Source organism: Hyla sarda, chromosome 1, assembly GCF_029499605.1.
Source record: "Hyla sarda isolate aHylSar1 chromosome 1, aHylSar1.hap1, whole genome shotgun sequence".
NCBI lineage: Eukaryota > Metazoa > Chordata > Amphibia > Anura > Hylidae > Hyla > Hyla sarda.
In genome coordinates, this window is record NC_079189.1 from 469,656,244 (window position 1) to 469,670,159 (window position 13,916).

The 13,916-nt window shown below is 44.5% G+C and overlaps 1 long non-coding RNA gene across 1 annotated transcript in view; it reads left to right on the top strand.

Annotated features, from left to right (window-relative positions):
• Positions 1–13,916, top strand: part of LOC130309960 (uncharacterized) — an 89,234-nt gene that overhangs the window by 21,358 nt on the left and 53,960 nt on the right. The gene's annotated exons all lie outside the window — the stretch shown is intronic.

Genomic DNA, 13,916 nt, shown 5'->3' on the forward strand with positions numbered 1-13,916 from the left:
AGCTTGCCCCTGGTGCCTGGACACGCCCCCCACCACCCTGGGGCGGTCCCGCAGCACCAGGGCTGCTCGCCTTAAGCCCAATAGGACTTGCTGACTCTATAGCGTCCTCTGCTGTCTTGGACGCCATGCTGTACCCCCCTTTCTGGCCCTGCTTCACCACAGAAACGGGGACTGGCAGTTTGGGGTGCCCAGCAGTCTGAACCAACTTTACAGCTGTCCCAGACTGCTGGAAAGGACGAAACACATAAGTCACAGTCTCCTGAACCTTCTGCCTTTTCTTCCTTTTCTTTACTAGATCATCTTTACCGAGATCCTCACCAAAGGTAAAATCCTCCATACGGTAGGGGACTCCTGCTGTATAATGGCTTGCAGCAAACCCCCACTGGCCAGCTCCTCCTCACCGCTCTCCTCTGTCTCCCCATCACTGGAGGATAGCGCCACCTGGGCGGGCTCAGGGTAGCTATCTTGGGCGGGCTGGGGGTCACACACACTAGGGGTGGCATCCATTTCACTTCCCACAGCCGACTCTCCGCCATCTTCCTCCCCTCCTTCCTCCTCACTGCTCTCCTGAGGGCAGCCTGCACCATATTTCCTTTCTTTGAATCTCTCCTCATTAATCAGTTTTTCTTTTAGGAATCCTGCCCCCTCAGAGATTTTTCTTTTGGCCTCCGCCACCTCTATCTTCAGAGCCCGCCCCTGGGCAGTGAACTTCTGCCTCTTACCTGTAGGGCCCTGGTCAGCCTGGTAGCGAGCAAATCTCAGGTCCTCTCTCAGGCTCCTCAGCTTCCTGCCCAGCTCTTCGTACTCCGCCATCTTGGCTTGTATCCTTGAGCCATAGGTCGCCAATGACTCCCTTGGTCCCCGTGCCCCCCATTGCTGGGGTTTCGGGGTAGCAGGAGGACCGCTGGTCTTTGCTGATGCCTTATGTCCCTCTGATCCGGTCGGGGGAGTGGGCTCCACATTTCTGCGGGCCCTGCTGGAACGTCTCACCCCGACCTTGAATCTGGCTGTAGACACTTTCTTCCCCCTTCTCGCCAGCCGGGAACGAGAGGTAGAAGCCAGAGGCTCCATGCAGGAAAGCCCTCCCAGGGAGCCTGCCATGCTCCTGGGAAAGCCCGATGTAAAAACCTGCTTCTCTGCCTGGAAGTCTGGAGAGCAAAAGGAGCCACACCCGACAGCTGCACACACTGAAACCACAGGATGTGTTCTCTGCTGACACCTCTGTCCATGTCAGGAACAGTCGAGAGCAGGATAGGTTTGTTATGGGCATATGCTTCTAATCTGGACAGTTCCTGACATGGAGAGAGGTGTCAGCACAGAGCACTGTGGTCAGACTGGAAAGAACTGCACAATTTTCTCTGTAGTATACAACAGTTGATAAGTACTGGAAGGATTAAGATTTTGAAATAGAAGTAATTTACAAATCTGTTTAACTTTCTGGCACCAGATGATTTGAAAACATTTGTTTTTCAACGTATTTCAACCGAAGTTCCCCTTTAGGGAGGTTTAGGGGACCAACTAAAATAAGAGAAGAGAGTGTTAATGGTAGCGGAAAAAAAAAGTGAGGCAGAAAAACAGGTGAAGTCTAAAAAATGCTCAGAAGTTTAGGAGGAATGTTCATTTTGAGGATGTTAATCAGGACTACCCACAAGAAATCTTTCTTTCCTCATTTAGAAAGATCAGATCAGATGGCATGGAGTGGGGTTGATAGATAAGGGCAAAGATATCATCTGATGACTTAGTGGGAGCTTCAACACATAGAAATTTAATAGAACATGAGTACATGGTAAAATAATAGTTTGCTTGTACTGTCTCCGTCACAGCATGTGGTAAGCTGACATTTAGGTCCACACTCTTGCCAACATTAAAAGGGTACTCCAGTGGAATTTTTTTTTAAATCAGCTGGTGCCAGAGAGTTAAACAGATTTGTAAATGACTTCTACTTAACCCCTTAAGGACCAAGGATGTACCGGTACGTCCTTGGTCCTGCTCTCCTGATATAACGCGGGGTTACACAGTAACCCCGCGTCATATCACGGTGGGCCCGGCGTCATAGTGAAGCCGGGACCCGCCTCTAATAGCGTGCAGCGCCTATCGCGGCGCCGTGCGCTATTAACCCTTTAGCCGCGCGCTCAGAGCTGAGCCGCGTGGCTAAAAGCGAAACCGAAAGTGGCCGGATAGCTCAGTCGGGCTGTTCGGAATAGCCGCGGCTAATCGCGGCATCCCGAACAGCTGACAGGACAGCGGGAGGGCCCCTACCTGCCTCCACGCTGTCCGATCGCCGAATGACTGCTCAGTACCTGAGATCCAGGCATGAGCAGTCATGCGGCAGAATCGTTGATCACTGGTTTCTTATGAGAAACCAGTGATCAATGATGAAGATCAGTGTGTGCAGTGTTATAGTGTTATAGGTCCCTATGGGAAAAAAGTGAATAAAGATCATTTAACTCCTCCCCTATTAAAAGTTTGAATCACCCCCGTTTTCCAATAAAAAAAAAAAACACAGTGTAAATAAAAATAAACATATATGGTATCACCGCGTGCGGAAATGTCCGAATTATAAAAATATATCATTAATTAAATCATTAAATCAATAAGTCCTATCAATGCAAAAATGATACCGTTAAAAACTTCAGATCACGGCGCAAAAAATGAGCCCTCATACTGCCCCATACACAGAAAAATTAAAAAGTTATAGGGGTCAGAAGATGACAATTTTAAACGTATTAATTTTCCTGCATGTAGTTATGATTTTTTCCAGAAGTCCGACAAAATCAAACCTATATAAGTAGGGTATCATTTTAATCGTATGGACCTACAGAATGAAGATAAGGTGTCATTTTTACCGAAAAATGTACTACATAGAAACGGAAGCCCCCAAAAGTTACAAAGCGGCGTTTTTTTTCTCAATTTTGTCGCACAATGATTTTTTTCCATTTCACCGTAGATTTTTGGGCAAAATAACTGACGTCATTACAAAGTAGAATTGGTGGCGCACAAATAAGCCATCATATGGATTTTTAGGTGCAAAATTGAAAGAGTTATGATTTTTTAAAGGCAAGGAGCAAAAAACGAAAATGCAAAAACGGAAAAAACCCCGGTCCTTAAGGGGTTAAACATCTTAATCCTTCCAGTACTTATCAGCTGGTGTATGCTCCACAGGAAGTTATTTTCTATTTGAATTTCTAATCTGTCTGACCACAGTGCTCTCTGCTGACACCTCTGTCCACATCAGGAACTGGCTAGAGTAAGAGCAAATCCCCATTGCAAACCTCTCCTGCTCTGAACAGTTCCTTAATCGAACAGAGGTGTCAGCAGAGAGCACTGTAGTCAGACAGAAAATACATTCAAAAAGTAAAGAACTTCCTATGGAGCATAAAGCAGCTGATAAATACTGGAAGGATTGATATTTTTAAATAGAAGTAATTTACAAATATGTTTAACTTTCTGGCATCAGTTGATTTAATCCCTTAAGGACCACTGATTTTTCAGTTTTTGCTAATTTTTCATTTTTTCCTCATCACCTTCTAAAAAATCATTATGCTTTCAATTTGGCACCTACAAACTCATATGAGGGCTTATTTTTTGCGCCACCAATTGTAATTTGTAATGACATCAATTATTTCACCACAAAATTTGCAGCAAACCTAGAAAAAAAACTTTTTGGTAAAAATGACACCATTTCTTTATTCTGTTGTTCAATAGGGTTACAAGGATACCCAATTTATATAGGTTTTCTTTATTTTACTACTTAAAAAAAATTATAACTACAAACACCATTATTTGTATGTTTAAAATTGTCCTCCTTCATATATTGGGGGGGGGGGGGGGGGGGGTATGAGGGCTCATCTTTTGTGCCATGATCTGAAGTTTTTATCGTTACCATGACTTTTCATACATTTTTTTAAGGTATACAAAGTGACCCAAAATACGCAATTTTGGACTTTGGAATGTTTTTTACGTGTACACGGTTAACTAACCTTATAATTTTATAGTTCGGACATTTACGCACGCGGCAATACCTCGTATGTTAACTTTTATTATGTTTATATATTTTTTATGTAGAAGTCGTGAAAAGGGGGGTGATTTTAACTTTTAATAAGGAAGGGGTTAATGTGTGTGTTTTTGAATTTTTTTTTTTTACACTTTTAGTCCCCTTAGTTGACTTTTAGGAGGAATCACTTGATATAACCACATTGCTCTGTGTGCTCTGCACTCAATTGATAATCATTCACAGCTCAGCAGCCAACACAGGTGGAGAGGTAAGCCGTCCGGCGATCACGCTGCGGGGGGGGGGGGGGGGATCCATCCCACTGAACCACCAGGGAGCAGTGGAAGGTACCTTTAGACACCACTGTCAGCTTTGACAGCAGTGATCTAAAAGGTTAATAGCCAGCCGCATTGATCGCCGCATGTCGGCTGTTAACGCCGACCCCCAGCTACAGGAATTAACTGGGGGCTGGCTGCTATGACGGGAGCTTGAGTCGGGAGCCCGCATCATACCCTGTTAACGGCACAAGGACGTGTATACATAATAAGCAGTTTGTTCTCTATGGGGAACAAAGACCATTTGATCTGAGTTGGTTAGGGATTCTAGATGGCTCAATAAACTGTTGACCATCAATATTTATCAACAAACAGGGGTGGCAACTGGAGCAGAGTTGAGGGTCCTTGATTTCCTTAGGGAGCACCACAACGTAAACACCTAAGAATGATTGAGGGAAAGAAGGAGAAGGAGAGTTGCTATTGAAAGACGCTGAGAGGAGAGGATTGCCCAGAGAGTAAAATCTTATACAACCTTGCCTAATGTGTGCCCGGCCGGCCGATTAGGGTAACCTATGATAAGAAGGGGGCTAACCATAAAGATAAGCTAAGATAAAATAGGCTAAAAATGAGGGAGGGTGGGTGGGTGAACAAAATCAGACAGCCGTGACCTGGACACCCAGAGTCACTGCTTGTTATAGTGCCCAGACTCCTCCCACAAATTGGGTTAAAGAGGTTATCCAGGAAAAAAACTTTTTTTTATATATCATCTGGCTCCAGAAAGTTAAACAGATTTGTAAATTACTTCTATTAAAAAATCTTAAACATTTCAGTACTTATGAGCTTCTGAAGTTGAGTTATTCTTTTCTGTCCAAGTGCTCTCTGATGGCACGTGTCTCGGGAACCGCCCAGTTCCCAGTTTAGAAGAGGTTTGCCATGGGGATATCCTTCTAAACTGGGCAGTTCCCGAGACACGTGTCATCAGAGAGCACTTAGACAAAAAAGAACAACTCAACTTCAGAAGCTCATAAGTACTGAAAGGATTAAGATCTTTTAATAGAAGTAATTTACAAATCTGTTTAACTTTCTGGAGCCAGTTGATATATATTTTTTTCCTGGATAAGCCCTTCGACTGTTTCAGCTAACCTCCACTTATGGTCCGGTTACTTTACGTGTACTGTAATGAAAATCAACCAGATGATGGATAACCTATCATAAGAAGGGGTCAAAACACCAATCTGATAGGAATACTATTTTATTGAAAAAAGTACAATGAAAATTAAACATTAGCCAACTGATTAAAGGCTCTTGCCATCTCCAGCTTGGGTCAGGAATGTACCTGTGGTAACACAGGGAATTCCAGCGGCCCAACTTCTTGATAACATGCAAAGGGATGGCATGCCTAGAAGCAGATTACGCTGCCCCTATCCTAAATGAGTGACATGAAACGGTAGCCGGATCCATGCCAATGCTACGTGCTAGTATTTGGACATGTCTCAAAAAGTCCCTGGAGGTCAAAGGGGATCCCGGAAATGGAAGTAAAGGGGAATCAAGAGGTTTAGAGTGTAGCAAACTTAATAACTGATAAAGGACTTTCAAGGGGCTCCACTGATTGTTGGTGGGGTAGAAAATTACTTCTACTTGTTTTGTTTGTTGAGTTTTGGTACGCGCTACCAATAGCTTGAAGCCAAACCCAGAAGGCAGTAAATGTTTGATTAACATTGTTTGTGAATTGTAGGCAGTCTTAGTAAATTCACCCTGTCTGAGAAACCCGTAATTACCCATATAGATTGCTGCTTTGATCACCATACTGGCAGAAACACCAAAAGGGTTTGGCTGAATTGCTGGATGTTTGCAGCGGACACTGGAACTCTGGAAGGTGGCCTATGTTTCTTAGTTTTTTGGATTCCCTTCAAGGCTGCTTTAACCGGAAACGGTAGTGTGGTATGCCTGCTAGATATAACAGGATAGAGCTGTGGGATAGTTTGAGAGATGAGTGGCATAAGGAGACAAATGCTAGGATGTACTGGATGTCCAGAGGGCAAGGTGACGGGTATTTGAGTTGGAACTTGAGGAAAGTGTTCCAAGCTATTTTGTTTGATATAACAGTGTTATTTGCTAATGAGTGGTTTATTAAGTCAAGGGGCTCTGATAAATGGCTGCTTATTCCAATATCAGAGTGTTGAAAAGAGGTGCTGGCGTGGCCATCCTGTCTGCTTCCGGCATCACTTGGCGGAAGACCTGGAAATTAAAACGAGTGCGTCAGCGGCGACATTCTTTTTCCCCTCTATGTGAACACACAAGTGAAATTTTTGTAACAGGGCCATGTGAGTAAGTCTGCGGAGGAATTACATGATAATTAGGGATTTTGACCTGCCCGTGCAAATAATGTCGCGGGTGGCCATGTTGTCTGTATGAAAAACCAAGGGACTGTAGAAGAATGGGGTGTGGACAAATCGTATATCAAACAGTATTTATTAGAGAATTTTCCCCATGCCACACCAATAGGACTCACCCTTCACTGGTTAAAGGGGGCCCTGGAGAAAGGACCAATCACAATCCCTTTAGAGACTTCATTCTTTAATAACTCCATCACAACCTCGGAGTTGCTAGCAGCAGACTGGAGATTCCTGCACTTGAAGGTATTGTGAGGTAAGCTTATCAAACCGGTGTTGAAACCTTTATCAAAACCTTTGCACAGGAATTCTACCAGATATGGTGCAGGGTGACCGCCCAAGTATTCACGGAGGACCTCAGTCTAGTCATACCTCGGGACCTGACTTTTTGGGGCACAGACCCTTGGGGTGAGCTCTGTGACAGATACAGGAAATGTGCAGCAAGCTACACTGGCTGAACTGACATGAAGAGAGGTTGAAGCTGTTGCAAATTTGTGCATTTCCTAAATAGTGGACCGGCCTACGAAGCTTGTCAACAGTAGGGCCTGGTTGCGACTTGGGCATGACTCCACTGTCTGTGGCTGAGGTGCTGGCTATGGCATTAGGACACCAGTCTGTGGCATGGGTGGAGGACTGGCAAATGGCGCAAAGAGGTACCCTAAGGCCGGCAAAATGCCTGCAAAAAAGTTCAGTGTTGAGAATAGCCCAGTTCGTAACTTGCTGGAATTGTGAGAGGGTGGCTGCTGCTTTAGCGTAAAAGGACCGATGATAATTGTAAAATGAGTAACCCCCATATTTGTAGCCCAAATCCACTAATTTGTGTAGATACTGGTAAAATTCTATCCTCCTATTGGGATAAACGACACAAACTTCATCCCTATAGAGACAGAAGGATGGTACAAATTCAGAGATGTTCAGCTTCCTGTTGAGCTGAGGATCCCTAGCCTTCACTATAACTGACACCTCGTCGCATGCTAAGGTCTTTTTATCCAAGACATATTGTGATGCCACCAGGAAAGATGCTAAATTGACATCCTTCCCGTCAAGGATATCTTTCCTGAAGGCCTCAGGGATGAAGTGAGCAGGAATGAGGCCTACAGTGGGAGAGGATGTATCTGGAGACGATAACCCTGGTGAGGGAGTGGCAGCAGATGGTGTAGCAGTGCCTGGCCCAGAGGAAACCGCTGATCCAGTGAGGACAACAGACACTGTGGTAGCGACAGACACCGGGGTGGTGATGGACCCTGATGGGACAACAGCCTCAGTGGAGACACCTGACACAGGAGAACCAGCAGACTCGGGGGAGAGTCCCGGGGCTGCAGGACTAGCATGAGACTCCAGTGCTACTAGCCTATCTTGCATATCCTGCATGGATGTTGACAAAGAATTCAGGAGAGTATGAATCTGAATTAGCGAGACATACTCTCAATCAGCCTGATCTTGGGCACCCGGAATCCCATGGGAGCATAGGATCCTGAACAGTTCTGCTTTCCTGGTCGTGGCAGGGAAAGAAATGCCCCAATGACACAGTTCTGCTGTGATCTTTGGAATAGTCCAGGCCCTGAGCAACTGGGCACTACCCTGTGATGATGATCTGGAAGGTGAGGGGGGGAACTGCTGCCCCTTCCATGCTTTCAGAAATGAGAGACATCCCCCTAAAATAATCCTCCCCACTCTTTTGACAAAAGAAGGCAACGTGAGGCGCGTGGATTGATGAGCAATCTGCCTCGAGAGGGGCATAGAGACAAGACAGGTGAAGTACAAAAGCCAGAAAATGAGGCGTGAGGATTGATGGGGGCAAACAACCTCTACTGGCGCCCCCCCCTTCTTAATATTTCAACCCTGATGCAATACAACCCTAAACATGAGGCCTCGAGGACTGATACGGCAATCCACCTCTGAAAGAGACGGGGAGAAAATACGACAACATAACTAATGATAGCCTCTCCCCATAATCCGGAGAGCCATGATACTTATGAACAAAGATATGACCGGTGCACTGCTAAAATTAAAGAGAGAGAACTAAATATATATATCGCCTGACAACCCGAGTCAGTGTCAATTGCGAGTGACGTGATGTATTGCGTACACGTGATAAATAGGGGTGAACAAAAAAATAGGTACGATACCTTGACACTTGAAATGCAGATAATTGAATTCAACATTTGTCGAAGATGGATAGGAAGAAATGCCTTATAATATAAGACAAAGCAAGGAATGGCAAATGAAACCCTTCTACTCCTAAAACGGGAGAACTTAAGGTAGCTAAAACACTATTCAGAGTCTACCTAACACTAGGTAACTAACTAAGCAAACATCTTAACATGACAGAAAAATTTAATATACATATGCAATAACCCTACAACACATGCAATGTAAAATGGGATCGGTGCAGAGTACAGTGATCCCTAAACATACGATGGTAATTCATTCCAAATGAACCATCGTTAGTTGAAATCATTGTATGTTGAGGGATCCGTGCAATGATAAGTATAGGAAGTTGGACGGCGTGCGCGGCAACGTGATGACGACAAAGGAGAGCAACGACCATGCAGGGGATCCTGAAGAGGACGGTCCGGAGCGCAGGGGACAGGTGAGTGATCATCACCGCAGCACATGGGGCAACTTAAACAGCTATTCGGCAGCAGCTGAAGCAGTCTTATGCTGACTTCAACATGCGATATCCTCTGAGAGGCCATCGTATGTTGAAATGATCGTATGTCGGGGCCATCGTAGGTCGGGGTTCCCTGTATGTAGTGATTTCGCCAACAGGGTAGCCCGAACGGCTCTGGAATATAATGCAGTATGTAATTCAGAATCAGTATGGCATGAGTAAATTAAGTAAATATCCAGAGACCATACCAGCAGAACGATGCCACGAAGCTACTCTGGAGTAAAATGCAGGATACAACTTGGTGCAGCGTAGGTAACGTAAAATATGTACATCGTGACCACACCAGCAGAATAGTAAGTGCAGCTCTGGAGTATAATACAGGATATAATTTAGGATCAGTACAGGATAAGTAATGTAATGTATGTACACAGTGACCCCACCAGCAGAATAGTGAGTACAGCTCTGGAGTATAAAACAGGATATAACTTAGGATCAGTACCGGATAAGTAACGTAATGTATGAACATTGTGACCGCACCAGTAGAATAGTGAGTGCCCCTATTTAATGCATTCCTGTCTGGTTCCTCGATCCCTTCTACAATGTTAAATTCATATATCACAGTTATACCAAAACCTAACAAAGACCCCACAGACTGTGCTAGTTATCGGCCCATTTCCCTTCTAAATTCGGACTTGAAAATCTTCTCTAAATTTTTGGCTAACAGATTGAGCGATATCCTACCGAAACTTATACACCAAGACCAAGTGGGCTTTGTGAGATACAGGCAGGCAGGCGATGGCACACGGCGCAACATAGACATTATAGAAATCCTCAATAAACATAAACAATCTGGCCTGCTGTTAAGCTTGGATGCCGAAAAGGCATTTGACAGGCTAAACTGGTCTTTCCTGTTGAAAGTGCTAGAAAAATATGGAATTACTGGCCAATTCGCCTCTGTTGTAGCCGGCATGTATGTATCTCCATCAGCGCAAGTACGGCTCCCACATGCCATGTCCCCCCCTTTTAGCATATCGAATGGAACCAGGCAGGGATGCCCGCTATCCCCGCTTCTTTTTGTCCTCAGCATAGAACCCCTGGCCACTAGCATAAGAAATCACCCCGATATTTCATGGATTAAGGTGCCGTCCGCTGAATATAAAATCACTCTGTTTGCAGATGATGTCCTACTCTCGTTAACTAATCCCCACATCTCACTACCTAATCTATTTACAACTATAGGGACCTACTCTAAAGTCTCTGGCTACAAGATCAACTCATCAAAAACGGAAGTATTACCTATTAATATTAACGATACTAACTTACATAATCTGAGACTTAATTATAATTTCCGTTGGCAGGACTCTACTCTGAAATATTTAGGGATTAACCTTACTCCCAAATACTCCCCCTACAAATTTTCCCCCTTTGATGCGAGAGGTAAACGATTTACTTCAAAAATGGTCGCAATTACCTTTATCACTACTAGGCAGAATAGCCGCAGTCAAAATGTCTGTTTTACCAAAATATCTGTATTTGTTTGAAACGATCCCCGTATCTATGTCTAAAGCCGCTATACGTAAAATCCATACACCGTTGCTGAGATTTGTTTGGAAGGAGGGAAGACATAGAGTGCCCTTTTCAGTTTTGGCGTCCCTAGAGTCATACGGAGGTTTAGCTTTCCCGGATCTCCATAAATACTATTTAGCTGCACAATTACGGATGGTTCCGTTTTGGTCCTCTTTCTCACTATACCATAGGTGGTGTGAATTAGAACAAAAGTGGACCCTGCCCATTGGCTTAAACTTATATCTATGGTCAAACCCCCCCACTGCTTCCACCAAAAAATTACTGGGCCCTATGAAACATTTACTTGACATCAGAAATAAATGTTCCCTGGAATATAATTTGACATCACATAACAATTTACAAACCCTAATCCTTTTCAACACTAATATACCTCTCAGTAATGATTTGGATGTGATCTTCCCTTGGAAGGAAGCGAGACTAATATAATCTCCATAATATTGTGGATCCTCTAAGACACAGTGTTCTGCCTTTCACTGTTTTACGTGATAAATATAATCTCCCTGACTCTTCTATAACATTATATAGAAGAATTGTTGAACACTTTTTTTCCATCCCAGACTACTAACCCGCTTCCCCCGTCTACCTCATTTGAGGGATTATGTAAAGGGGCGATCTCTAATTCTGACTGCGGCTAAATCTCTCATAGCACAGTGGTGGATGCATTCAGAAGTCCCCCCTCTCCCGGTGCTATCGGATAAAATAAGAGAAACTAAACGCATGGAATATCTAACTGTAGTTATGGAAAATACCCTGCCTAATTATCAGCGAATTTGGCATCTTTGGGAGGTGATGGACACTGACTCCTCCTTCTCTCAGACCTCATAATCCATGACCTTGCGGACGTACAACATTCTTTGTCCTTTCTTTCTGCTAATTTCCTTTTCTAATTATTTTGTTATTCTTTTCTTCTTCTCTTACTTATTCCCCTAAATTAATTTAATGTTTTGTTCTTTAACAGCAAGGAGACCTAACTTAAAGTTACCCTCCTCTGCATTAAGACCTGGGTCTGTTTTTACCTAACTCCATGCTTTTCAGTCATAGCCGTAAATACTGTGTAAGCCTCTTACTTTAACTTGCTACCTATATTTAGGTTCATTAACATGGTGCATAACAATTGAGTTTGGCTTCCTGCCATTACATACCTACATATCAAAAGGAGCACGGTATGCCTTTTTGTTGGATTAATGATCTTCTTGAATACTTTCTCTCTCTTTGACCCCATCAAAGATACTGATTGAACTGCTTTATATATTCTTCTACAGACCTTGATTGATGACAGCTGTGACTTTATGACAATTTTATATGTCTTATGTACTGTTAATATGCTATGTTATTTTATTACTTTATTATGTTATTTTTCTTGCAAAAATAAAATAAACAGTTATATAAAAAAAAAAGAATAGTGAGTGCCGCTCTGGAGTTTAATACAGGATATAAATCCGGATTAGTACAGGATAAGTAATGCCATGTATGAACACGCATCCAACGTATATAAACCAAAGAATGGAGCACTCCCCGGTCTTGATGGGTAGTACAACTTCTTTATTGTATCACGGCATGTTCAACATAGCGTGTCAGATGGGGGAGAGGACAGGAACAGGTGGAGTGGGGGAGTGGGATGGGCAACGGTCTGTATCGCGCAATCAGCGCTTCGTCAGGCCCCTAGCTTGATTACACAGGAGGGAGTGTTTATAAAGGTAAGGTGAACGATCACCATAGTGATAGTGTGAACAACAAAAGGATTTTAGTGAATTCACAATTTATTTTTTAAACAAACTTCTCCTTAAGTGTGAACCATTACACAGTACATCAGGAAATTAGTTATACCGTATTTATCGGCGTATAACACTCACTGGCGTATAACACGCACCCCCATTTTAACAGGGTAATTTAAGTAAAAAAAATAAAATGTAAAATAAATGACTTGGACTAAATGCCACATCATCCCCCCAACTTCGTTTTCTTCTACACCTCAGTTTGGTCCCATCCCCTCCAGTGCCACATCATTCCTTCCCTTTTATCAGTCCCTGTGCCACATTTACCCCTCTCATCGCCACCCCCCATGTATCATCATCTCCCCATGTCTCATCATTCCCCCCTCATCATCCCCCCACCCTGTCTCATCATGTCCCCCATCATTCCCCCTCATCATCCCCCACCCTGTCTCATCATGTCCCCATCATTCCCCCTCTTCATCCCCCCACCCTGTCTCATGTCCCCCATCATCCCCCCACCTTGTCTCATCATGTCCCCCAGCATTCCCCCTCATCCTCCCCCACCCTGTCTCATCATGTCCCTCATCATCATCCCCCCACCCTGTCTCATCATCCCTCCCTCATCATTTCCCCATCATTTCCCCCTGTCTCATCCCCCCATCATCCCCCCTCATCATTTCCCCGTCTTATCCCCCCATCACCCCCTCATCATTTCCCCCTGTCTCATCCCCCCATCATCCCCCCCTCTCATCATCTCCCCCTGTCTCATTCCCCCATCACCCCCCTCATCATTTCCCCCTGTCTCATGCCCCCATCATCATTTCCCCCTGTCTCATCATCCCCCCATCATGTTCATCCTATGGCATCCAGTGTTCTTCAACCTGCGGACCTCCAGATGTTGCAAAACTACAACTCCCAGCATGCCCGGACAACCAACTGCTGTCCGGGCATGCTGGGAGTTGTAGTTTTGCAACATCTGGAGGTCCGCAGGTTGAAGACCACTCTTCCCCTTTCTTTACTTGTCTGCGCTTCAGCTGTCTTGCGGGGTCAGTGAAGCAGATGAGTTACGTCCTCTCCCGCCTTCTCTGCACGGTATCACGGATGTCACTTTTCGGCGGCGACTACAGGAAATGAAGTGATGCCACACAGAGAAGCCGGCAGAGGTCGTAACTCATCTGCTTCACTGACCCCGCAAGACCCTCCGCCTGACCTGACCTGCCAAAGGGTAGCCAGGTTAGGAAAATAAACAAAACTATAAAAAGCTGGGAAAGGGGGAATGATGAGGGAGGGGGGAGGGAAAATGAAAAGTGAAACTCACTTGTTTTCTCCCGCACTATCCAC